This window comes from Myotis myotis, unplaced genomic scaffold (assembly GCF_014108235.1).
Source record: "Myotis myotis isolate mMyoMyo1 unplaced genomic scaffold, mMyoMyo1.p scaffold_m19_p_5, whole genome shotgun sequence".
NCBI lineage: Eukaryota > Metazoa > Chordata > Mammalia > Chiroptera > Vespertilionidae > Myotis > Myotis myotis.
The window spans coordinates 77625789-77652027 of NW_023416357.1; the positions used below are offsets into that span (position 1 = coordinate 77625789).

Here is a 26239-nt window from a genome sequence, read left to right on the forward strand (position 1 = left end):
ATAACATTTGCGTTAGCTTCAGTGGTCTTTCCTTGGGGAGAGATAATGTTGAGAAAATGAGATGGTTTTAAGGGATTGGGACATAAATGAAGAAGAAATTTAAGAAAATAAAAGTTACATGATTATAAAAGTTGTTTTCAAGCACTGTGCCACTTAAATCCTACAAAATGAATTGGAGGAAAGTTGTAAGTACTTTCATTTTTCAAGTTAGATGAACTTTGAGGTACATTAATACCCCCAGTAACTATTTAAAATGTATTCTTTGCTTCAGATTTGGAACAATGTTATTTTGGACGACATGTAAGTGAAAAGGCACAGGGTTGCTCTGAGTTTTTCCTATCTAATCATATATCCATTTTTTGAATAGGAAGACAATGGTGGTGAGAGTCAGTGAAGGGCGGCTGAAGGGCCACCGTTCTATAGTAAGCTCTCTGATCAGGACTGCACCCCAGAGCCCACTGCAATATAAATTACATTTGTGAGATGAGTTGAGCCTTACTCTGAACAATTCCAGATGAGACTAGGTAGCAGAGGAGGCTGATTGTGACCTCCCATGAAGGCAAAATTGGTAAACATGGGTGGAGTTGAGAATCAAAATAATCAGGCCACCCTGTCACCCACTGGCCAAATAATGAGTTCTGCATAATTGGGATGTACACTTCTAGGGCTGTGATTTCAACAGTCCATAACTTACTTCATTTTTCTATGATCCAACAATCTGTATTTTGATTTCTCATCCTACTTGTTGTTAGAAATTTACCCAGTCAGTTTATCATTCTCACAACATTTGAGGGATGGGGTAGAGGCCCTAAGTGCATCAAGGTGTCACATGGGGAGGCTGCGGCCCCAGGTTATCATTTGTCCTGTGGGGCATCTACTGTGACGTGGGAACTCATCCAGGTTCTGGTTGTCATTACGCTTCTGTCGTGATGTCCACTCGCCTACATCACCTCTGGTTTTGTGTGGTTCTTGCTCCTGTGTCCCCTCATTATGGCTGCAAGGCCCCTCTAGGCCCACCCCCACCCCCTGAGCTAACATTCCCAGGTTTTAGAGGTAACTTTGGGATGATATCTCATGCCACTCTGGGAACGTGGGAAACTGGGGTGCTATCTCACGCCCTCTCTGCATAGATAGGCTGCCACTCCAAGGTGGCTGAGGGCATAAATTAACATGTTTCCAGCTGTAACAGGAAAGTTATCTCAAACTGCCTTAAGGCAAGTTATTAGCTCCTATAAGAAGGTGAGGTGAGCTTCAGGTGTGGGATCCAACAGTTTAAAAGTTTGCAATTAAAGCCGCTCTCTGTCTCTCTGCTCGGCCTTCTGCCTGTGATCTTCATTCTAAAGCTGGCTCCTGTCTAGGTTGTATAATAGCTGCCTGCAGAAATTAGGGCTTTTCTTTCATATCTAATTGGTTTCTCATGCTTCTTTGTTAAGAATGAAGAAGGACATTCTCAGAAGTCTCTGGCAAACTCCTCTTTATCTCTGTTGGCATAACTTTGTCACATGCCTAGATCCGAACCAATTCTTAGCAAGAGGAACAGGACTCCCCTAGACCCAAATCAGGCTGAACCCTGACTCAGGGTGAAATCAATGTCTCTTCGGGTGTTTGGTTATGTGGCGGAGGGGTGAGTACCTCAACTAAACACCGAATTTTTTACGTAGAGAACAAGGAGACTGAATGTGCTCTAGGCAATAATACTCATCAGGATTTAGTTAGGCAAACTAATCACTCCAGGAATTTCAAGCAGAGCGAGATTTACCAGGGAAATTAAGTTTACCAAATCATTGAAAGGGATGAAAGAGAAAAAAGGCAGGGGGGTAAGGTGATGTTAGTCAATGTTCAGGAACACCTGGAAGCTGCTACTGTGCTAGTAGGAGACCACATCTGTCTAGCCCCCAATTCCTCAGAGCCTGTGCTCTAGTGTCCTGCAGGGCCATGCACTTGCTGCAGGGCCATAAGGCTGCCACAGCCAAAGCCAGCGCCAGGGCTCGTCCTTCCCTCTTCCCTTTAATCTTTAAAACAAACAAACAAACAAAAAACAAAAAAAAATTTACTGAGATATAATTTATATACTATGCAACTCAATCATTTAAAGTGTATAATTCACTGGCTTATTATATTCATAAAGTTGTGTTTCCATCACCACAATCAATTTTAGAACATTTTCTTACCCTCAAAAAAAACTCTTTCTCTTTAGAGAATATCCCCAAATCACAATCCCCCTTTCTACCTCCCCCGTCCTAGGAAAACACTAACCTACTTCTTGTCTCAATATATTTGCCTATTCTGGACCTTCCATATAAAGAGAATCTTATAATATGTGATTGGAATCTTTCACTTAGCATAATATTTTCAAGATTCATTCATGCTGTAGCATGTGCCAGTACTTTTTAAAAAAATTGATTGGGGGGAGGGGAGAGAGAGAGAGAGAAATATCGATGTGAGAAACATCTATTGGTTGCCTCTTATACATGCCCCAACTACGGATCAAACCCACAACCTAAGTATGTGCCCTGGCTGGAATTGAACCCACAATCTTTTTTGGTGTATGGGATGACGCTCCAACCAACCGACCAACTGAGCCACACTGGCCAGGGCAGTATTTTGATTTTATTGCTGAATAATTTTCCATTGTATGAAAATACCACATTTTATTTATCCATTCATCAGTTAATGGGCATTTGGGTCGTATCCGCTTTTTGGCTATTATTATTAATGCTGCTATGAACATTCATGCACATTATATATGTTAGGTATATACTTAGGAATTGAATTTCTGGGTAATATAGTAATGCTAAATTTAACCTTTTAAAGAACTGATAAACTCTTTTCTAAAGTGGCTGCATCATTTTACATTCCTACCAGCAGTGAATGAGGGTTCCAATTTCTCCATATTTCTACCAATACTTGTTACTATCTTTTTGTTTATAACTTTCCTAGTGGGTCTGAAGTGCTATCTCATTGTGGTTTTATTTGTTTGTGTGTTTGTTTTGTTAATCCTCACCTAAGGATATTTTTTCCATTGATTTTTAGAGAGAGTGGAAGGGAAGGGGAGAGACAGAGAGAAACATTGATGTGAGAGAGATACATCAATTGATTGCCTCCCACATGCACTCCAGCTGGGATGGGGATCAAGCCTGCAACTGAGGTACATGCCCTTGATCAGAACTGAACCCACAACCTTTCAGTCTGAGGGCTCTACCCACTGAGAAACCAACTAGGGTTCATTGTAGTTTTGATTTGCATTTCCCTAAGGCTAATGATGTTGAGCATCTTTTGTTCTGCTTAGTGACCATTTGTATATATTTATTGGAGAAATGTCTGTTCAGATCTTTGCCCATTTTTAAATATCGGATAACTTGTCTTTTTAAAAAATTATTATTGACTTATAATAGTTCTTAATATAGTCTATATCCAAGTCCCTTGTCAGATATATGATTTGCAAATATTTTCTCCCATATTGTAATCTGTCTTTTCACTTTTTTGATAATGTCCTTTAGTGCATAAAAGTTTTTATTGTTTAAATAAAGTCTGATTTATCTGGATTTTTTTCTTTTGTTGCCTGTGCTTTTCATGTAATATCTAAGACTACATTGTGAAATCTGAGATCACAGAAATGTATTCCTGTTCTACTAAGATTTTTATAGTTTTTAGTTCAAATATTTAGTTGTAAGCTTCATTTTGATTTAATTTTTGTATATGGTGTGAGTCAGGGGTCCAACTTTTTTATTTTTTCATGAGACTACCTAATTGTTCCAGCATTTCAATTTAGTCTTGTCCAAGTCCTTTTCACTGGGAGGTCCTGAACTGAAACCTGCCTAGCAAGGGAGACTGGGAAATATAGTTTCCAGCCGAAACCGGTTTGGCTCAGTGGATAGAGCGTCGGCCTGTGGACTGAAAGGTCCCAGGTTCGATTCCGGTCAAGGGCATGTACCTGGGTTGCGGGCACATCCCCAGTGGGGGATGTGCAGGAGGCGGCTGGTCGATGTTTCTCTCTCATCGATGTTTCTGACTCTCTATCTCTCTCCCTTCCTCTCTGTAAAAAATCAATAAAATATATTTAAAAAAAAAAAAAAGAAATATAGTTTCCAGACTTCTAGCCCCTGTGATACAAGGGAGAGCTTAGAAGAGTGAAAACCAGACAGTAGCATCCAGCAAACAACTAAAGTAACATTATTCTTCTGTGTGGGTTTGCTGTCTCTTTGGTGTCTAGATAGAAAGCAGGCCACAAATCTTTCATTCAAAGATCCTAAACCTGTCTACAATCATTTTATCACCCTCCAATCTTTCAAGGGGTATGGGATATAGGGTCCACACTCACTTTAAAATATTTATCTCCTTTCTGTTCTTTCTTCTCCCCAGTTCAAAGAATTCTAAAATTGAGTCTATCAAAAACTCTGTCTTATATCTTTGCAGATATTTCTATTTTACATGCTTTTGTTCTCTAGCTCAGTCTCTTTCCTTTCCTCGGTTGGGTCCTCAAACCAAGCTGCCTGGCCTAAGAAGGAGGGCCTTGATAGAGATGGGAAAATTGTGGATTAATTGAAGTTCGTCCTGCCACATATGGTCATGCTGCCAATGGGGTGGAAATAGAGATGAGGTGTGGGTGGTACAAATTCTTATAGTATTTGCTAAAACTAACAATAAGAGCCATGCTAAGATAAAAGTGCAACAACCAAACAATCCTACTGCTTTAAGAAATATAAAATCAACCAAAGAACATGTATGCATATATGCATAAGCCATGGACACAGACAATAGGGTTGTAGAGACCTGGGGTAGGGGATAGGGGTGGGCTTATAAGAGTTCAATGGGAGAAAAAAGGGGACATATATAATACTTTCAACAATAAAGATTTTTTAAAAATAGGACACGCACTAAAAAGATGATTTTGACTCTTAAAAAAAAAGAAATATATGTGGTACTCGGTGTTGCTACCTTTAAAGATATATTGCACTGCTTTTCTTACTTTTGAAACATACAATGAAAAGCTTTTTAAAAGAATGAAAGAAAATCTTAAAGGTACGAGAGGTTATTTTAGTTAGACTATTACACAGTAGGAAGTGGTATTTCTCCTGATAGACTGGGAATATGGTTTCAGGAATGTTATGCAATGCTCCAGAGACTTTGGGGAAAAGAAGAGTCTCAGGGGAAGATGAATAATTAGAGATAAAAAGCTAAAATTAATAGGTAAGCAGGGCATTGATGCCTTTGTTAGAGATTTCCAGTTATGACTATGCTGGCATTAGGGGTAACTTGGCAATGATTTTACAACTGTATTTTATAATAAACCACATAGATTGAACTGTTGAAATATCTTGGAGACTTTAATTTATTCAGCTTAAGAGCTTAGTTGAAGGGAAAAAAATAATGGAAAGTAAGCTATAGGACTGCTTTTCCTGAATTCTAAATTTAGCTCAAACATATTTCTAATCCTCTATTCCAGGGATATTTTCTTGAAAATGCATTTGAATTGTATAATCTGATCACCTTTATTAATGCAGAGACTTAGAGGGCATAAACATGCTAACGTATTTTACTGTGTCAATTTTTAGCCTGTGTAATCCTGTAAATGATTAGCTAATTATATTCTGTCTGAATATCAAGCTACTTAATTTAAATCCAGTGTGATCATAGAAGGCAAGTAATGTTCAGTGCCAATAGAGTAGACTCTATACATTGTTACATTTGAGAAAGCAAAAGAATGCACCATTTGACCAAAGCCTACACAAGATTAAATCCCATTATATTGATGCCAGAAACCAAAAAGGAATAAATTGTGTGAAGAGCAACACAAATGTACAGCCATTAATGGCTCTGTGTGACCCAGAGACAAATATCGTTGCTCCCTAAACGGATTCTCTTATGAAACTAGATGGGGAACATTTCATGGCCAATTGAATGAAATGCCTCTCTCTGTTTAGGTCCAGATGACCTCACATTGCATATGGGCATTAGTGGACAACTTTTTAATAATCAATAGAAGAGGGAAACAGTGTGTGAGCACTCAAGACTATGACATCAATACAGCTCCCAGGGGAAATTAAACAAGGGAACTAGCATATTCAGTGCCTCTCACATGCACATCAGACTATCTCCGTTAGCCCTCATGACAGGCCTAAGAGGAAGGCATCATTATCTCCAGATGTGGGAACTGGATCAGATATAATATATATTAAGGTTAAGTTTGTCTAATTCCAAATTCTTTGCTCTTTTGATTGTCACATTTTGACAGCACTCTTTCAGATACAAAAGACAGAAGACACACAATTTAAATTAGCTTAGGAAAAACAAGGAATTTATGGGCTTGTAAAACTAAAAAGTATAGACATGATCTTTTTCACTCAGCATTGTCTGCTGCAAGCATGGTTGGAAGCAGGGGAGAAGTGGAACTCTTTCTCTGTGTGTCTTGGTCCTACTTTCTCCGTGTTGTATTCACTATCAGGCAGGCTCTCGGGAACCTTTGCTGCAATCTTCCCAGCTTGGATACCATGGAAAAGAGCCCCTCTTTCTTAGTTGGAATAGAAGTGCCAGTATTGAATGTCATTATCCTGACTAAGTCAGTGGTTCTCAACCTGTGGGTCGCGACCCCTTTGGAGGTCGAACAACGCTTTCACAGGGGTCGCCTAAGACCATCGGAAAACACATATATAATTATATATTATTTTTGTGATTAATCACTATGCTTTAATTATGTTCAATTTGTAACAATGAAATTGGGGATCACCACAACATGAGGAACTGTATTAAAGGGTCACGGCATTAGGAAGGTTGAGAACCACTGGTCTAAGTAATCCTAACCACACTCTATAAGGAATCTGAAAGAAAAGTAAATGTGCAGGGCCAGCTATTTCAGAAAAGTGAATCTAGTTCTTAAGCCTTACGAATAAATGTTAAAAATGCAGACATGGACTCCAGAATGACTGGACTATTTTCTGAGATGTTTTTCAGGTGAATCATGGGTATAACCAGGTAGCTATATCATTTGGTGCTGATTCTAAGATTTCTGAAGTAAACAGATGACCTTTACTCCTCTGCTGTTGATAAAGGACTAGATAGTAGGTGATATTGTGACATTAGTGTCAACATTGTTAGGTGTGATAAAGGTATTGTGGTTTTGTAAGAATATATTTCAACTTTTTGGAGATCTGTGTGGAAGCATTTAGAAGTAAAATATCTCAGTATTTTTCATTTACTTAAAAATAATATAAAAATAGAGGGAGGGATGAAGCCACTATAGCACAATGTAAATAACTGTTAAAGCTAGATGTTGGGCACTATTGTTTCTAATTTTGATATATTTTAAAACTTCTAAAATAAAAATATTTTTGAAAAGCTTGTCCTTTTTTTTTTTAATGGTTTGTGACTTTGATGTCACACTTAGAAAGTTTTCTTAAACAAGTTTTAAAAACAGTCACTGAGATGATCTTCTATAATGGATCATTTCTTTTAACACTTAAATCTATTTGAATTTGTTTTGGTGTAATGTACAGATGAAGATTACTTTTATTTTCAGGTAGTTAGATGATAGTAAATACTTGCTGTTTTCTTATCTAAATTCACCTACTTTTTTTTTTCTTTTCTAAAAAGATCCCCAGATTTACATTGAGGGATCCACCTCCCTTTCATTTTCTGGTCATGTGCTTGGGTAGCACAGAAGTGGAACATTACAAGCCTGATACTCTCGGCTAAGAAATAACTAGGGAGAAGCCATAGTCTTTGTTAGCAGTTTGATAGGAAATTTAAAGAATGAGTCTGTTGAGGCATGAGGAGATAAGCTCTGTTAAACAGATAGGAAGAAAATTTAGAGAGTATGTTAGCATAAAATGAAAGTTTAAGCTGTGTGTTCCTTATATGTCTTATATCTCCTGATATCCTAAGAGGAGTGTCAGTCATGGCTCAGACAAGAACATAAAAAGCACTGTCCATGTTTCAGGCAGAGGCTTCAACACGAGGGCTCAGGTGCTTATAGGGCCATCACAGCGGCTGAGGGAGGTGAGGCCAGGGGACAGCCACTCACTTTGAGGTGCACCACCACCCAGAGTTAGAGAGAGCCCCTGTCTGCAGGAAACTCCTATTCATCTCCTGGTACAGTATGGCTCCAAGATAAGTGGAATGGCAGGGCCACAGAAGCCCCTCCAGAAACTCACATTTGGGAGGCCTGTGCTATGCCTTCTACTGCTGCCAAAGAAAGAAGAAAAATGACTTTGGCCTCCCTTCCTGCTACCTTTCAAGGATCACCTGAATTTATCTGTAATTACGATGGACTCTGAAAATGAATCCAGAACTCTGCTGGCTCGGGTGTCAGAGAAACGGAGTTCTCAGGCTCCCCGGCCTTTGCAGTGCAAGGAAGAGATAGAAGGGTGTTCAAAGATGGATGTCATCAGACCAACCCAACAAAAGGGGCAAGGAGCTTTCCTACAATTTTCAAACGTTCATTTCAAAAATTCAAAAGGTTGTTAACTTGAAATGCTCAGAGTAGAAAATGTAGGACCAAAGATTTGTTAGAAAATTTGGTGAAGAAAACAATTTGAAGTTATAAACCATGTTTGGCATAGAGGATTGGTCTCACCCACCAATTGGTAAGAATTAACTTCCTGTGACATCATCTAATCTAGCAGAGCTTCTCATCCAGGAGTCAGCCAGCCCCAGGGATGGCTGGGAGTGGCTGAGCAGGGCCAGGTCACCTGGAGAGGCCTTGCCAAGGGCTCCAATTCCTTTTTAATCTCCGAATGACATACAAACAGGAATAGCCTCTTAATGTATCATGAAAAAGGCTGCGAAGCACTGCATTGTAGTAAAACAATCTTCTGTTGTTTTATTGTGAATTATATTCCTGAATGTGAAGGCTCGAAAGGGAATTAATGCACAAGAAGTGTAAGGAGAGACTCTTTTAGGGCACTAGCTCAAGTGAAGACTTGTGTGAATACATCATGGTCATATAAAGCTGTAAATCTCAGGATATAATGTTAAAATTCCAGAGAGTAATGCTAGGTAAATAACAAAGCAGGCTGATAAAAATTCCCTGGGTTTTCAGAAAAGTTAAAGGCTTGATTAATTCTTTATCTGCTTCGCCTCCTCTCTTTCTTTACTTTTATAGCGAAAGTGAGACAATTATTCTAATCTGAGAGATAAGACTGAATCTACTGAGAGCCATATTTGTGCAACTCTGTGGTTTGGACAAATGTTGAATGAATTAAAGAAATTCATGTTTGGAAGCCTCTGCTCTTAAAATAATTTTCTACTTAGAAAAGATAATTTGCAAGTGTAAAATAAAATATTCTTTACTGAGTTATAAAACTTTTGTTTAAAATATATTCACACTAGGCTGGTGTGGCTCAATGGTTGAGCATCAACCCAGGAATCAAGAGGTTATGGGTTCAATTCCCAGTCAGGGCACATGCCTGGGTAGAGGGCGCGATCCCTAGTGTGGGGCATGCAGGAGACAGCCGATGGATATTGATGTTTCTCTCTCATCAATGTTTCTATCTCTCCCTTTCTTTCCTCTCTCTCTAAATCAATAAAAACATATATATATATATATATATATATATATATATATATATATCCTATATAATCTATTTATATAAAAACCCTGGGTGTAACATCACAACCTAGGCTCGACCAACTGGAAGGAAGTCAGTCCTACAGGGGTTGTCTTGGAAATGGCTGCACCCTCCCTGAGCTGTTTCCTGCGAGGGCGGCGAAGTTTCAGGCAGGAACCCGCTCTCAGAGTGTGGCCACACTGAGTCCTGGGTCCTCTTAGCCACAGCTGCGCCCTCCCCGAGCTGTTTCCAGTAAGGGCAAGGTTTGAGGCAGGAACCGGCCCTCAGAGTGTAAAGGCATATCTTTATAAAGTTCTAATACATGATATTAGAGATCGTGGTAATACTGTTTTACCCACAGCATCTACAGGAATTGCTGCAAATTTACTTCTTGGTGGTAGCACCTTTCATTCCCAATATAAATTATCCATTCCACTAAATGAAACTTCAATTTCTAGACTCGATATAAGCAGTAAAGTTGCTAAAATTATTTAAAAGGCCCAACTTCTCATTATTGATGAATGCATCCATGGCATCCAGTCATGCTATAAATGCCATAGACAGATTACTAAGAGAAATTTGAATGTTGTATTTGGTGGGAAAGTTCTCCTTCTTGGAGGGGATTTTCGACAATGTCTCAGTATTGTACCGCATGCTATGCGATCGGCCATAGTACAAACGAGTTTAAAGTACTGCAATGTTTGGGGATGTTTCAGAAAGTTGTCTTTTACAACAAATATGAGATCAGAGGATTCTGCTTATAGTGGATGGTTAGTAAAGCTTGGATATGGCAAACTTGATAGCAGTTTTCATTTAGGAATGGATATTATTGAAATACCCTGTGAAATGATTTGTAATGGATCTATTGAAGCTACCTTTGGAAATACTATCTCTATAGATAATATTAAAAATATATCTAAACGTGCAATTCTTTGTCCAAAAAAATGAGCATGTTCAAAAATTAAATGAAGAAATTTTGGATATACTCAATGGAGATTTTCACACAGATTTGAGTGATGATTCCATTGATTCCACAGATGATGCTGAAAAGGAAAATTTTCCCATTAAATTTCTTAATAGTATTACTTTTTTGGGAATGCTGTGTCATAAATTAAAATTGAAAGTGGGTGCAATCATCATGCTATTGAGAGATCTTAATAATAAATGGGGTCTTTGTAATGGTACCAGATTTATTATCAAAAGATTGTGACCTAACATTATCGAAGCTGAAGTATTAACAGGATCTGCAGAGGGAGAGGTTGTTCTGATTCCAAGAATTGATTTGTCCCCATCTGATACTGGCCTCCCATTTAAATTGATTCGACGACGTTTTCCCGTGATGCCAGCATTTGTGATGACTATTAATAAATCACAAGGACAAAGTCTAGACAAAGTAGGCATATTCCTACCTGAACCCGTTTTCGCACATGGTCAGTTATATGTTGCTTTCTCTCGAGTTTGAAGAGCATGTGACGTTAAAGGTAAAGTTCTAAATACTTCAGCACAAGGGAAATTAGTCAAGCACTCTGAAAGTGTTTTCACTCTTAATGTGGTATACAGGGAGAGATTAGAATAAGTTTAATCACTTTATCAGTCATTTTTTGCATTACTGTTGTTTTTATATCATGTTTTTGTTGTTTTCATATCATGTTTTTGTCATTTTTATATCATGTCTCTGTTGTTATATCCTTTTGTTACTGTTTATTTATTAATAAATTTATATATTATTTTCATATACATTTTACTAATTTCCTTTCATCTCTCACACTTCTATTATAGAGAAAGGGCAAATACCAATATTAAAATATTTCCGCTAATTAATTCTCTTTTAACGTGCATGAATTTTGTGCACCAGGCTACTAGTCCTATATAATAAAAGGATAATATGCAAATAGACCCAACAGTGGAACAACTGAACAACTGATCACTTTGATGTGTGCTAACCACTAGGGGGCATGTGCGGAACATGACAGGCATCGGGCATGGCGGAATGGTGGAGCAGGTGAACGGAGGTGCCAGACCAGGGGGGGTGCCAGTTGCTGCCATTGGGGTGAGCCTGTGGGGGTTACTGAAAATTCTTTGCTCCTGTGCACTGCGGTCCTGCCCGCTCACACCCGCTGCTGGCGCCAGACCCACTGCAGGCACCTACTGCTGGTGTCTGCCACCAGCCCCAATCACTCGGTGCCGTCAGCAGGTGCAAGCGGCAGCTGCTGGCCCCACTCGCCTCCCAGGGCTTCTCCACCTTCCACTGCTCCTGAGGGGAGATCAGGGCTGGCAGCCGCTTCTCGTACCCGTTGCCGGCGACAGCCCCGCTCGTACCTGCTTCCAGTGTCAGATCCGCTGCTTGCACCCACTGCCAGTGCCTGGCACCACTCGGCGCCATTAGTGGATGCGAGCAGTGGCTGCTGGCCTTGATCGCCCCTGAGGGCTTCTCCACCTCCCTTTGCTCCTGAGGGGTGATCAGGGCAGCAGCTGCCACTTGCACCCACTGATGGCACCAGCCCCACTTGTGCCCACTGCTGGTGCTGGCCCCAATTGCTCCATGCCTTCAGTAGGTGCAAGCAGGGCCAGTACCATCAGTGCGTGGGAGCGGTGGCAGGGGCCACTGCGGGAGGGCCTGGGTGGGGGAGTGGAGGATGGGCTGAGACCTGCCCTGTGCCTACCTCAGCCTCATGGTCCACAGTTCCTTTCAAGGGGCACAAATTCGTGCACTGGGCCCCTAGTATGTACATCTATAAAATCAGGATGATAATACAGTCTAATTAGCATATTATCCTTTTATTATTATATATATATATATATATATATATATATATATATACCCACTATTTCTTGAGAAAGTACTGTTCACAAGAATACCACTTGGTGCTTGAAATATATTAGTAAACAAGATAGACAAAGATCCCTGCCTGACCTTGAAAAGCTGATATTCTAATGGGGGGAAGACAGATATCAAACAATACACATAATGAATATGTAAAGTATATAGGATATTAGAAGATAAAAAGCAATGTTAAAAAAATATGAAAAAGTAGAGAATTTTAAAAGGGATTAGGTTTGCGGGGGCAGCAGGGTGAGTTACCATAGCTGATAGGAATACTCACTGAGTAGGCACATTTGAGTTAGATATAAAAGAGATGGAGTAAGCCACACATTCCACACAGAAGGAAAGGGCCCCATGGAGGAAACATGCCTGGTGTGTTTGAAGAAAAGAAATGACACCAATGTGTCTGGAGTGGAGTGAGCAAGAGGATAGCGGGATATATAAAGAACTACAACTTAAAAACAAAACAGCCCAATTAAAAAAAAATAGGCAAGGACTTGACATTTCTTCAAAGAAGATACACAAATGACCAACATTTGAAAAAGTTCTCAACATCCCTAATCGTTAGGGGAATGCAAATCAAAACTACAATGAGATACCACATCACACCAATTAGGATGGCCACTATAAAAAAAAAAAAGGAAAATAACAAATGTTGGCAGGATATGAAGAAATTGGAACCCTTGTGCTCTGTTGGTAGGAATGTAAAGAAATTGGTGCAGTCACATGGGAAAAAGTATGGTTCTTAGAAAAATTAGAAATAGAATTACCATATGATCTAGCAATTCCACATTTGGGTATTTATCCCCCCAAATTAAAAGCAGGGTCTCTAAGAGGTACTTATTAGCCCATGTTCATAGTAGCATTATTCACAAGATCCGAAAGGTGGAAAGCAAGCCAGTGTCCACCCACAGGTGAATGGTTAACAAAATATGGTTCATACATACAATGCAATATTACTCAGCCTTGAAAAGGAAGGAAATTCTACAATGTGGCTGAACCTTGAGGACATTATGCTAAGTGAAATAAGCTCAACACAAAAAGACAAATATTGTAGCTAGGCCCGTGTGGCTCAGTGGTTGAGCATTGACTATGAACCAGGAGGTCACAGTTCGATTCCTGGTTCCCAGGTTTTGGGCTCAGTCCCCATTATGAGGCATGCAGGAGGCAGTCAATCAATGGTTCTCTCTCATCATTGATGTTTCTATCTCTCTCTCTCCCTTCCTCTCTGACATAAATAAAAATATATTTTCACAAAGACAAATACTTTATAATTCCACCTATGTGAGATACCTAGAGTAGTCACAGTCATAGAGAGAAAGTACAATGGTGGTCGCCAGGGGCTGTAGAAACAGGGATGGGGAATAATTATTTAATGGGTATAGAATTTCAGTTTTGCAGATAGAGTTCTGGCGATGGATGGTGGCTAAACTAGCCAGAAACTCTCAGAAACAGTGTTAGAGTGACAATGAGCTACTTTCCACCCACACTGGCTGTCTACTGGGTCATTATCAACAAGATACAAAAACAGTAACTCTTCCCACCTCAGAAAACCCTCCTTTGATCCTCCGTCTCTTAATAATATGGCCTCATTTTTTCGGTAGCAGTTTAGAGCAAAATTTGAAAGAATTGTAAATACTCTGTGTCACAGACCACTGTTCTTTGCTCTTAGGGGGATGGTATATCAGGCACCTGATCCCATATGGAAGTTTGAAGAACCAAATACGTCCTCTTGTCCCAGCACTGGCAAGAGGGAATGCAAAACCTCAGTTCAGCCAAATGGGTGCTCTCTCCTGTGACTTTGATCTTGAGAGCATGATATGAAGACTAAGGAAGGAAATGGTTCACATTCATTCATCTCAGTGGGGACAGCGTGACCCGGCTGTTTCTGGCCTGAGTGCTCCTCTTTGATTCCTTCTTCCCAGTCCTCTAGAGGGGCTCCTTCTCATTTTCAAGTTTGGTCCCACAGCTTCCCATCTCTTTTGGAGCCGTTCAATGACCTCCCCCAGTTTTGCAGACAGAGTTCTGGTGATGGATTTCATTATGTTGGTCAGTGTTGACTTTTGTTACTTGAAAACAAAATATTGAAGAACATAGGAAGCATTGATATTTCAGACAAAAGGAGAGCACGCATGCCAGAGGCAATGGTTTCTTTTGTGTGTGTGTGTGTGTGTTTTCCTGGCACTCATATCATTGCCATAGTTACTTTTGGTTATCTGCGCCTTTCTTTTCCACACCAGACATGAGAGTCCTTAATATGCAGAATGCTTAGATTTATTCATTCCAAATTGAAATAGATTTATTTATTGTGTCAGATGTTACAATTTTAAAAAAGCAATGTCAGGAAGATAGCAATCTCTTCCCTTCTATCATGGAAAGTGAAGCCTATTTGCCATTGAACCATTTCCAGGGGTGATACCACTCCACAGGTAGTCTTTTACAAGAACATCCTAGATAGGCATGTTGTTGCTTCAAGAGTTTCTCCAAGCATAGTTTTACTCCAGGAAATATACCAGTAGTGCTTTTACAAACTGACAGTCCAGATATATTCAAGAGGCACCACAGTAATTTAGCACTTAAAGAAAATGAAATAGAATAGAACTCAGCTACTCAAGATGCAGTTCGATAGACAGAAACATCCACTTAGGAGTTTGTTAAAATATAGGCACCCCTAACCCCAGATACTGAATCAGAATCACATATTAACAAAATATGTAGCTGTTTAACATGCACATTGAAGTCTGAGAAGCACTAGAACAGAAAATATATGGACATGATGTATAAGTGTGTTGTTCCATGAAACTTGTTGCAATTATATGCATATGAAGATACGGATTTGGCCATGATGAAAAATGTACTTCTTTGGTAAATTTTTTTTACAGTAAAATAAAATTTAGAGAGAGTGATGTATGTAAGATGCCCAATAATGCATCCTCGTCATATCCTCCCTTTCCAACAACAATAATTTTTAAAAAAATATATTTTATTGATTTTTTTACAGAGAGGAAGGGAGAGGGATAGCAAGTTAGAAACATCGATTCAGCTGCTTCCTGCACACTCCCTACTGGGGATGTGCCCGCAACTCAGGTACATGCCCTTGACTGGAATCGAACCTGGGACCCTTGAGTCCGCAGGCCAACGCTCTATCCGCTGAACCAAACCAGTTAGGGCAACAATAATTTGGTATCGATCCACTAACAAAAGTGACTTTGTGAGCGCTGTGGGATCTGGAACAAGATGGCCAAAGGGTCCAGGGGGAGTCTTTTCCACTGGTGAGTCAGGTAGTAGGTGTAAACACCTCAGTCATGGCTTTGGACCCTAAAGTGGCCCACGAGCCAATATAGTCCCTGTGAGTGAGGTCCAAGAGCCCCTGGAGAGCACTGACTTAGTCACACATGGCTGAAAAAGCCTTTGAAAAGTCCAAGAGCTCAGTGGGGAAGTTCCGATACACCATGGAGCAAAAACTGCAACAGGACGCACTGGAGAAGGTAAGAGGAACAGTTTAACTTTATGCGCATCACTGCCCCCTTAAGGTGGCACAGCTCAGTGCCAAGACAGCCCTTTTCCACCTGTGATTCCTCTCTGGGAAATGTAAAAGCATGGAGTGAGCACCTGTTTTCCCAAGCTGTGCAGGATCCTGCCAAGAGGCCCATTTCTCTTTAGCCTCATCCAGAGTACTGAGCTGGGAGCCATATGACTGAGGGGCAGCAAGCGGACAGGAAAACAGCAGCAGATATAGCTCCTACTAACTGTGTCACAGAGTTCACTGGGAGGACCGCCCATCAGTCACAGGTGGTCAATTCTGTGAGCACCAGTCTATATTGTACCGAAGACATGATTGAGAGCACTACAGAGAGGGAGCCATGGGTATAAGAAGCCAATCTTGTTTGCTAAGAGAGAGAATTGCCAGGCTGACTTGACTTCCTTTATTGGAAATATTACCAGACAGGTAAATTGAAGACATGAGAATATATCTGGATTTATGAAGTAATTGAAACAAACCAAAAAAAATCCCATGAAATCCTGTAGCTCAGATGAAGAGAGTGGGCTGAAATGTAATAGAGTTTTATTTACAAGTGGTTGAATGACATTATAGGATGTGAATGGAAAATAAAGTCTTATTAGGATATGCCTTTGATATTTATTTATTTATTTATTTATTTATTTATTTATCCTCACCCAAGGATTTTTTTCCATTGATTTTTCAGAGAGAGTAGAAGAGAGAGGGAAAGACAGCAAGAAACATCGATGTAAGAGAAGCACATCGATTGGTTGCCTCCTGCACGAGCCCCTCCCAGGGCCTGGTCCGGGAGGATCCTGCAACCAAGGTAACTGCCTTTGACCAGAATTGAACCCAGGACCCTTTGGTCTATAGGCCGACGCTCTACCCACTGAGTCAAACCAGCTAGGGCTGCCTTTGACTTTTAGCTGCTTCCACATATTTAGTCAGTATTTGCTTAAAAGCACTGTGGCTTGCTGGTCAAATTTCACACATCTTGACTGTGAGCTAGTTAACTAATACGCTAGGACGAGAATTAGCTCCATCGGGATCTCAACAAGTTCTAAAATGGATCAGATATAGAACAATGGCATTTCGTGGGATTGTGTGACTAGTCCTGTAAGATTACTATGAAAGTCCCGACTAGTATAAATAATATTTTTAAAAGTCAGGCTTAAGAGCAAATGTGAAAAATAATTGTTTTAGTAGGTTATAAATTCTATGTTAACAGAATGGTATAGTTAATAACAACAACAAAGAAGCCCATTTAATCTCACATTATATGAATAGTGTTTATAGTATTTAGAATAAAGGTAGGAAAAGTCTCACACTAATCCAGGCTGTTGAAGCTTCATCTGAAATGTTTTGTGTGATTCATTTCCGTATATCTCCCAGAGTTCTTTGAAGGAAAACAACAGAAACCAAGTCTACCCAATTCGATACAAATAAATTAAAACACACCAAAAATGGGAGGGAATTTGTACAAAAAGTCGCTCCTAAAAATATCGACAAAAAACAACTTTCTTTTGTGGCAATCAAGGAGTAACTAGATTGGACTTATGCTCCTGCCCTAAACAAGCAAAATTTGGACAAAATAGATGAAACAAACTCTTTTTAGATAGAGGGGCGGGGGAAGGGGAGGAGAGTGTCTAACCTGCAACTTACCTATGTGCCCTGACAGGGAATCAAACCCACGACCTTTCAGTGTAAGAGAGGAGCTCCTACCATGAGCCACACCACCCAGATCAATGGCTAATCTCAAGAACACTGTCATAGGGATCAATCAGCTCTAGATTTATTTGTTCTTGGGCCATTCTGACCAAAGTTCACATACCTGGTGGAGAAGGTCCTGGACAGGAAAAAGCCAGAGGATCCTGACTGACCTTCCCATCCGGACTTTACTAGCGGTGGCAGACTTGGTCCCACAAAGAAAAATGTAGGCACTGTTAACCAGAAGAGGAGGCAATGATGCCTATTTTCCAGGGTGACCAAGGAGAAGCATAATTTTTAGTATGAACTATATGCAGGTGCAGTTCGTGACTGGGGACTCATGTGCATTCGCGGTCTCTATCAAGAGAAAGAAGAGCCCTAGCTGGTTTGGCTCATTGGATAGAGCATGGGCCTGTGGACTGAAGGGTCCCAGGTTCGATTCGGGTCAAGGGCAGGTACCTTGGTTGCGGGCATATCCTCAGTGGGGGGAGTGCAGGAGGCAGCTGATCGATGTTTCTCTCTCATCCATGTTTCTAACTCTCTATCCCTCTCCCTTCCTCTCTGTAAAAAATCAATAAAATATACTTTTTTTAAAAAAGAGAAAGAAGAGTTCATATTCATCTAAAGAAGAGAAGCGGTGGTAGGAGGGGATCATTTGGAGTTGGTTTGGAGCGCAAACTTTTTGTTTGGAAGGCGAGGGAGGATAGAATTCAGCTGAACATATGAACGAACTTTCCAGCAATTAGAAGTTCGTATTTGCTTGGGTTGTCCGGAGAAATTCTTTAGTAAGGAAGAAGAAGGTGGACAGAGAAGTAGATTTCAGAATTCGCGTCCGGCCCATCTGCAGATTGAGAAAAGACTTTCCTTGGTTCTCACTTTCTAACATTGGGTCTCCCGGGACGTCCTTGAGGAGTCGGCAGAGGGAGCCATTCCCCAAGAAATCTGCGCGAGGCCTCGCAGATCTTTTCTTGCGGGTCTGGAGAGTTCTCTTTCCTCCCCGCCTTTGAAAAGTAGGCTCCCTCGGTCCCACCCATCCCCCAACTCCTGGCCCCACCTTCCCTACCACTTTGTGGCCGCCTGGCACCCTCGGGCACCGCTAGGTCACCCGTCTCTTCGTCCCACATTTGCAATCCCTTCTTGCCACTGCTGGGGACGGGCCGTCCACTCTGGCTGGTGGCTCGGGTGCTGTCCCCAAGTCCCCCAAATCCTCCTAAAGGGTCTAGAACACCTCCCGGGTTTTGACCCGGAGGCGCTCACTGGATGTGGTCCGGTCTCAGACGCGCATTCTGCCACTCGCTGCAGTGACCCCAAGGTTTGCCAACTTCGTGACCGGACTCCTGGCGGGGGTCACTCTCGGACGGTGGAAGCCTCCCAAGGCAGGGGCGACCTGCGGTCGGGGCGCAGGAGTCGGGCCGACGGATCCCGGCTGGCTGCAGCAGGGACCGTGCGCGGCGCCAAGCGACGCCCCCTCCAGCGGTCCCTGCCCCTGCGGCGGCAGCTGCAGCAGCGGCAACTGCTCGCATCCAGGCCCGGGCTCGGGTTACTCCCCTCCTCCTCCAGCATCTCGGGCCGGACGGGAAAACCTCACTCAAGTTTGCAGCGAGTACTTTCCCCCCGTGCGCAAAACTGCGCTGAGACCGGCCTCCTTTCCCGCGTTTCCACCTTTGGATCTGAACGAAGACTCCCCCGTGTCGCTCTCTCCTGGAACGCTGCTTGGAGGCCAAGAGCTCAGTGTGGGGCAGGTTTTATTTCTCGGCTGGTGTTCCGTGAACACCAGAGGAAGAGGGTTGCATTGCGAATCTCAGGATCTCTGGACCTGGGTAAGAGTTGGGCACACTCAATGCTGGCAGTCGCTGGACTTTGGCAGGACGGTCGATGGTTTCTTAGGGGGAAAGGGGGGGGGCGGAGAAATGGGGAGACAACGTTTTCCTTCGCCAGGATACCCCGGTTCTGCGTGAAGTCTGGGGAGATGGGATCAGCCTAGGTTGTTTACAAGGGTTTATGGTTATTGTTTACATTTGGTCTTGTTACTTGGGGCTTGTAGGAACTTGGAGTATTTTTCATGGGGACACATCCCCATTATGCATTTTATTTTGCATAATTTCTGCCCTTGTATTTATTGCCTTGTCTATTTTGTGATGACGGGTGTAGAGAGACTTGGGAGCAATAAGACAGAATGAAAAGTAGTTTCGCAGGACCTTCCTTTGAGATCAGCTTCCCTTCTCTGGGATCTTGACTTGTTTCCTAACTTTTCTTTCTCCAGTACTTGATATTCAGATGGTGCAGATAGACTTGGGATAATCCCACCTCCCCCATTCTCAGCGTCCTGTGAGGGGTCAGGAGAGCAGGCTGGCTGGCTTACAGGAGAGGGGTCTCTTCCTTGTATGAATACCTGGTTCCTCAAGGAATGTTGGAGTGTGAAGGGGAGGGGGTGGGGGGGGGGGTGATCCTTCAAGCCATAGTTACCATAGAAAGATCTATGTCATGTTGATCTTTTAAATTCCTTCCATCTAGGACTTTTACCCCTGGTTTAGGAAAATGTTTTGTCTTTTTTTTTTTTTCCTTCTGGAAGTTACTAGTAGAATGATCCCACCGAGTAAATGAAGTATAATGATGTTTCTTTAGAAAAATATCCTCACATGAAGATCCAAATTCTTTTTAAAATATATTTGTATTGATTTCAGAGAAGAAGGGAGAAGGAGAGATAGAAACATCAATGATGAGAAAGAATCATTGATCGGCTGCCTCCTGCACTTCCCCCCCTGCCCTAACTGGGAATCGAACTATGACCTCCTGGTTCATAGGTCAGCGCTCAACCACTGAGCCACTCCAGTTGGGCAAGGACCCATGTTCTTTAGAGGAAAATTAAAGATTTGATTAGTCCAAAAGTTTTTAGGTTCCCAAGGCAGAGGAGAATGACATTCCTTCTTGGTTCTCCTTGCCTTTCTCCTTTATATCCTGGGTCTCACTTTCTATAGGGTCTTCTCAACTTACAGATGCTTCATTCCTTATGGATGAAAAGACTGGGACCAGGTCGTATTCTCCAGAAATGCCTTCTTCCTGATGGGACTGCTCCAAGAGGTCAGCTTGCAGGGTAGTTTTTCTCTGGTGCTCTGAGGTCAGAGAGTTGAGTCGATCATGAGCTCTGGGACCAGGTAGCCTGAAGTCATCTCTCAACTCTGCACTTCCCAGTTGTGTGATTTTGGTCATTATTTAACCTCTCTATTCTCATCTATAAAATCAGGATGATAATACAGTGCTTATACCAGAGGGTTGTTAAAAGGATTAAGTGAGTTAATGCGTGTGGTGTGCTAACAAGCTTGGCAGATGATAAGCAAGTAAGCACTAGATATTATTATAATTAGGCTAATATTGGTAACTTGCTGTATTAGGATAATAGAGCTGTTATTAACTGTCATTGTGTTAGCTATTATTTCTCTTTGGATGGCCTTTGAAGGTCGTGCTCTTTTGGGCTTGGCTCCCCCCAGGACATAATGTATTGTCAGATTTACCTCGGACATGATCTTTCTGTTGGGCCCCTTTGGAGGAAAGAAAGTGTATGTGGCAGGGCTGGGATTGTAGTGGAGGGGTCATGGTTGTGTGCCAAAGGGTTATTGGGACAGGCTAGCAGGTGGGACATCTATACTTACTTTACAATCTGTAAACTACACTGCCATAGAAACTCCTTGCATTAATATACTTCCTTTAACCTATTTTTTAAGAGGCCAATCATTTATTCAGTAGTTATTTATAAAGCATCTATTACATGTCAAGCACTGCTCTAGGTCCTATGTTAAGTTCATTAGCTTTATTTTAAAAATGGATGTGCATGAGTATTTACTTTAACCTCCCCCCACCTCATTTCACACATATTAGGGCTTTGTGCAATACTAGCACCCTATAAATTAAATCTAAAATATTTTTAGCTACATTTCTTTTAGTAGCTGTTAAAGTGAAGAGCATGTATCGCTGAAGAATTGAACAAAATAGTCAGTATAAGTTCTAGCAGTGTTCTTCTCCCATCAGCTTCAACATAAACTTGTGTAGGGAGGCAGGAAAAAAGCTGGATAACCTAGCATTCCTTCTGACTCTAAAATCTTTAAATTAGTGGCCTTCATTGATGGTTGTTTTGAAACCTTTTTTAAAACATTTGTTTTGAGTACATAAATATGCCACTTCTATTGTTGCATGTTAATCAAAGTAAGTAATGACACTAACAATTAGTAAAAAAGGAAAAGTATTTAGTTCTGCTTGTATTTCGTCAGCTATTCTTAGACTTTGATGTATATCAAGCATGGAGGAAGCTTGTTTAAAAATAACAGACTGAATTGTGAGAAATTGCTAAAGTTTGACATTTTGACCTACATAAAATGGAAATTTAATATCATTCAACCTAATATAAATCCTAGCCCCCTCTGCTTTGGTTCAGGTGCAGTAAGTCTTGGGTGAAGTGTGAGAAGTCTACAGTTTTACAAAAGTTCCCCAGATGATTCTAATACAAACCCAAGTCACCTGCTTATTTAGCAGCAACAGCTTTACCTTCCTCATGATCGCCTCCTTGGTCTAACAGCATGTTTCTAAAATACAGATCTGATCATGTCATTCCCTCGTTTAAAAATCCATGGCAAATCCCCAGATGGTGACCATCCGTGTCACCCAGGTGCTTATTGAAAATGCAGATTGCAGGGCTGTACCCCAGATGCAAGGGCCAGAAATCTGCATTTAACAGATCCCCTAGTGATTCTGGTGGAGGTGACTGCATATCACATTTGGAGAAACACTGGCTTATAGCAGTGCCGGGAGCTGGTCCATCTTTGCTGTTTCAAAGGACCTGGCATATATGGCATACTGTTCTTAATATGTCTGCTCACCTTCTTGGCACTATGTGTTTTAACCAAGGTCACCTCTCTGAGAAAGGTTGTTTCCCCAGGTAGGGATTTTCCCCTGAAGTTAGGGAGGGAATAAAACTCCTTAACTAAGTGCTAGGCGGGTAATTAATCACTTTAACTACGAACAATCATGCTTAAGCTACATAATCTTTACTCCCTGGAATGGAGATAAGAAACGCCCTAACCTTTGGAATTGAGATTGATAGGATTGGAATCAACTGGTATAAATACAGATGTAACAAGACAACAGGACACAGAACCTAGACACAGAACCTAGACACAGAACCTACACAGAACCTAGAGACAGAAGAACTTCGCTGGAGAGAACATGGCAAAAGATCCTGGACAGAAACTGGCCACAGAACCTAGAGACAGAACCTAGTGAGAGAACCTGGCTGAAGAACCTAGAGACAGAACCTGGCTACAGAACCTGGCTGGAGATCCTGGACAGGACCAGTCTGGAGAACCTAGTGACAGAACCTGACGACAGAACCTGAATGGAGATCCTAGATAGAACCAGGAGAAGAGAACCCAACCATGCTGGTCAACTGAACGCTGCCTCCGTGTCATTCCTTCTTCGCCGACTCCGTCCACACCTTTGGGGACCCCTGGACCTGCTGGGGTGGGACCCCAGCATAGCGGAAGCCTAACTTCTCTAACATGGTACACATGGCCAGGTTTGCACTGTCTTCTCTGTGTTGTTTGTCTGCTTCCCTGTTCTCCAAGCATCTAAGCCCCACTGATCTTGATCTCATTACTTTTCCTTGGAGAATACATTGCCTGCTTTCACTCCTCCCTCACCTAGCTGTGTATGCTGTTCCTTCTGCCAGAAATGTCTTTGCTCCTCTTTTCAGTCTAATCAACTATTTACTACCCATTTATCCTTCAAGATAGAGTTCAAATAAGACATCCCCGTGAAACATTTTCTAATTCACATAAACTTAGAGATGTCTCATATGATTCCTACTCTACTTTGTGGATAGCTTTAATATCCTCCATCATATTGAATCAACTATGTTTGTTGTCTGGAGATTCCTACAACTGGGTGGTGAGATGATCATTTCCCATTTATCCAAATGGCTGGCACATAGTAGTTACATAATGAATACCTAAAAAATGGAAGAGAAGAACGAATGAATGAACACTAGTTGACATTTTCTTAGCACACCAAATGTTTGGGACAGTCACTATGTACAGACTGGGGGCTGTGGAGAAGCCAGTCAAGAATTTACAGTCAGGCTAGACATAGACATAGTCTAGAAAGTGAGCAACCTGGAGTGGAAAACGGCCAGAAAGAATATCCTAAGATGACTTATGAAGCACCAGATGCCACTGAATTAATGTCACATGTTTAACACTATGGCAGCACTATGACCATTGACAAAACCTGAGTTTGTCACACCTTTGGGATGGTTTTGGTTGTGAATGACAGTGCCAGGGCACCGAAATGAAAGTGTCAATGTCAATAAAAATAAACAACTTTTGCCTTGTGCTTTTCAGTTTATAAATACCTTTGTATTTGTTTTTGTATTTGATGGGAAACATGGTGACTTGTTCGGTACTGTTTTTCCTATTTTAGTACAGGATGCATTTCTAGAAATAGGTCCAAAGGTTGATTGTGCAAAAGCCTACATATTATAAAGGATGCTTGCCTGAGAAGGCAAAATTTATTATAAAATTTTAAATTACTCCGTGCCATTAGACACAGCATTCAGTGTTTAATGTTTTAATTTTTTCTTTAAACTCCTATAATTTTGGTTATTTTCTTATCTGAACAACAGTTGACCTGCTCATAGTCAATAAATGTCCGATTCTGACTAAAGATTTGCCATTTTTGGCATGACTAATAACTTCTATCTTTATCTAACTTATATTCAGTTTATGATGCAAAACTTTCTTATAATTAATATTATTTTTTAATTCTTAAATATTTTCATTTTGCATTCATTTTTTTGTAATTAATGGCAATATACAATAATATTTGAACAAATGAACAAAAATATTGCAGGGTAATGACAGAGCTGGTGATGCTGCAAAATGGAACTTTTAGCTCATGGGCAGCTCCACGTAAAATAAACAACATCCAAAAAGTTCACTCATTGACTGACGTATGAGAGTTCCAATGTCATAGGGCAGGAAGTTAACAGAATTAATAAGTGAAGTACAAATGTCTACATTGTTTGGACTTCAAACAAAGCAAAATTAATGTCAGCGATCCCAATTTCTCAAGGATGTGTATCCAGGATTTCATTCTAAAAATTAGCTTAGTTTTAAGAATTAACTAAGATTTATTGGGTTCTGTTGATTTGTCTTCATTTTCAATCCTGTTTCCAAAATGAACTCTTTAAACCTTAATTTAAGCTTGCATCTGGCTGTACTTTTATAAGTTTCTTACCTAGTTTCCTAATGTCTTCATTTATTCATTCTATTTTTCTGAATTTCCCAAGATTTTGTATTTCTCATGTCTCTCTTTTCTTCACAATTTAATATTATTTTTCACTGGGATCATTCTAATGCTTTTTAAAAAATAGTTATTGCAGAGGATTAACTTATAGCGCTTAATAAGAGGATTTCTCATTGTATGAGGACAGAAGTAAGACACAAACCAGTGCTATTTTACTTTATTCAACTTATTTGCAAAACTGCAAGTCTCACGTGAATGTTATTTGATGATTCATACTCTGCACCATTAGCCAGTCTGGGAAGTGTGAATGTCATAATATATCCTGTTATTATCGATGTTAATTTTTAGTGATTTCCTCTATTCATTTCCAGTGATTTATACCCCTAGATAAAGAAACTATGGGGAGCATTTCAACCACCTCAATTTTCTACTCAGAGAGCCATAAATTGTACCCTTCCCCCTTTCTAAGACAAAGAACACAGTATTTCAGTATGGAAAGCCTCATTTGATAGGTACATGTGCAAGATATTAGCATCTGTTAAAAACATCTTATCTTTGGAGCAAGGAGACCCCATTGTAGAGGGTGACTAAGTGCCTTGTCATTAACATCCTGGCTGACCTGGATTCTCTGCACAGATCTGGTTAGTTCTAAAACCTCGCCACAGGTGACCATTCCCGTAATGGATCTTTTAAATGCCTTCTGGTAAAGAATCGTGTTTGTCTTTTTTTTTTGGAAAAAAATTTTTTTGATGGGAAATTGAAAATCAAAACACACAAATTTAACTTGTTCCTCATGGAACAAAATAGAAATAGGAAGATTAATTAGACGCAGGAGATTATTTCTACAATCAAAATGGAAAATTTTAAATATCTACTTTCATTGATATCTTCAGAAGCATGCTTTATTTATTTTTTTTTGGATGAGGAATTGATGGCAAGATGTTCTTTTGTGTTCTTTCAAAAAGTAATTGACTTGAATTTTATTTTTGCTCCAACAGTTATTTATTAGGTGAACAGGGCATATGAATAAATATGATGTGGAATTGCCAAGAAACTTGCCTTAAAAAAAAAGATAAAGAAAATATACCTGACTGTGTAAGGACCAAGTGGGCAGTCCTGAGAGCTATATTCTAGAGAGAGGACTCCATGTGCTCCGAGGTTTCCTGGAAGCCTGGGGCCTTGAAGGAGAGAGGATTTGAGAAGATGGGGGTATTTTATACAGGGGAGTGAGCGCAGCAAACATGTGGCAGCAGGAATTTGCAAGACATTTTCAAGCAATAATGACTAAATCATTCCACAGTAGGGGTGAGTTGACATTGGAGAATCATTTATGACAGCCATGCAGGGGGCTATGGGACTAGATTCTGC

At 40.7% G+C, this 26239-nt stretch overlaps 1 protein-coding gene across 1 annotated transcript in view; it reads left to right on the forward strand.

The window, feature by feature from the left end:
• Nucleotides 1-18678: 18678 nt before the first annotated feature.
• Nucleotides 18679-26239, forward strand: part of MEGF10 (multiple EGF like domains 10) — a 168762-nt gene continuing 161201 nt past the window's right edge. Inside the window, exon 1 of the mRNA XM_036310750.1 lies at nucleotides 18679-19398. The gene's annotated coding sequence lies outside the window, so the exon portion shown is untranslated. The remainder of the gene's footprint in view (nucleotides 19399-26239) is intronic.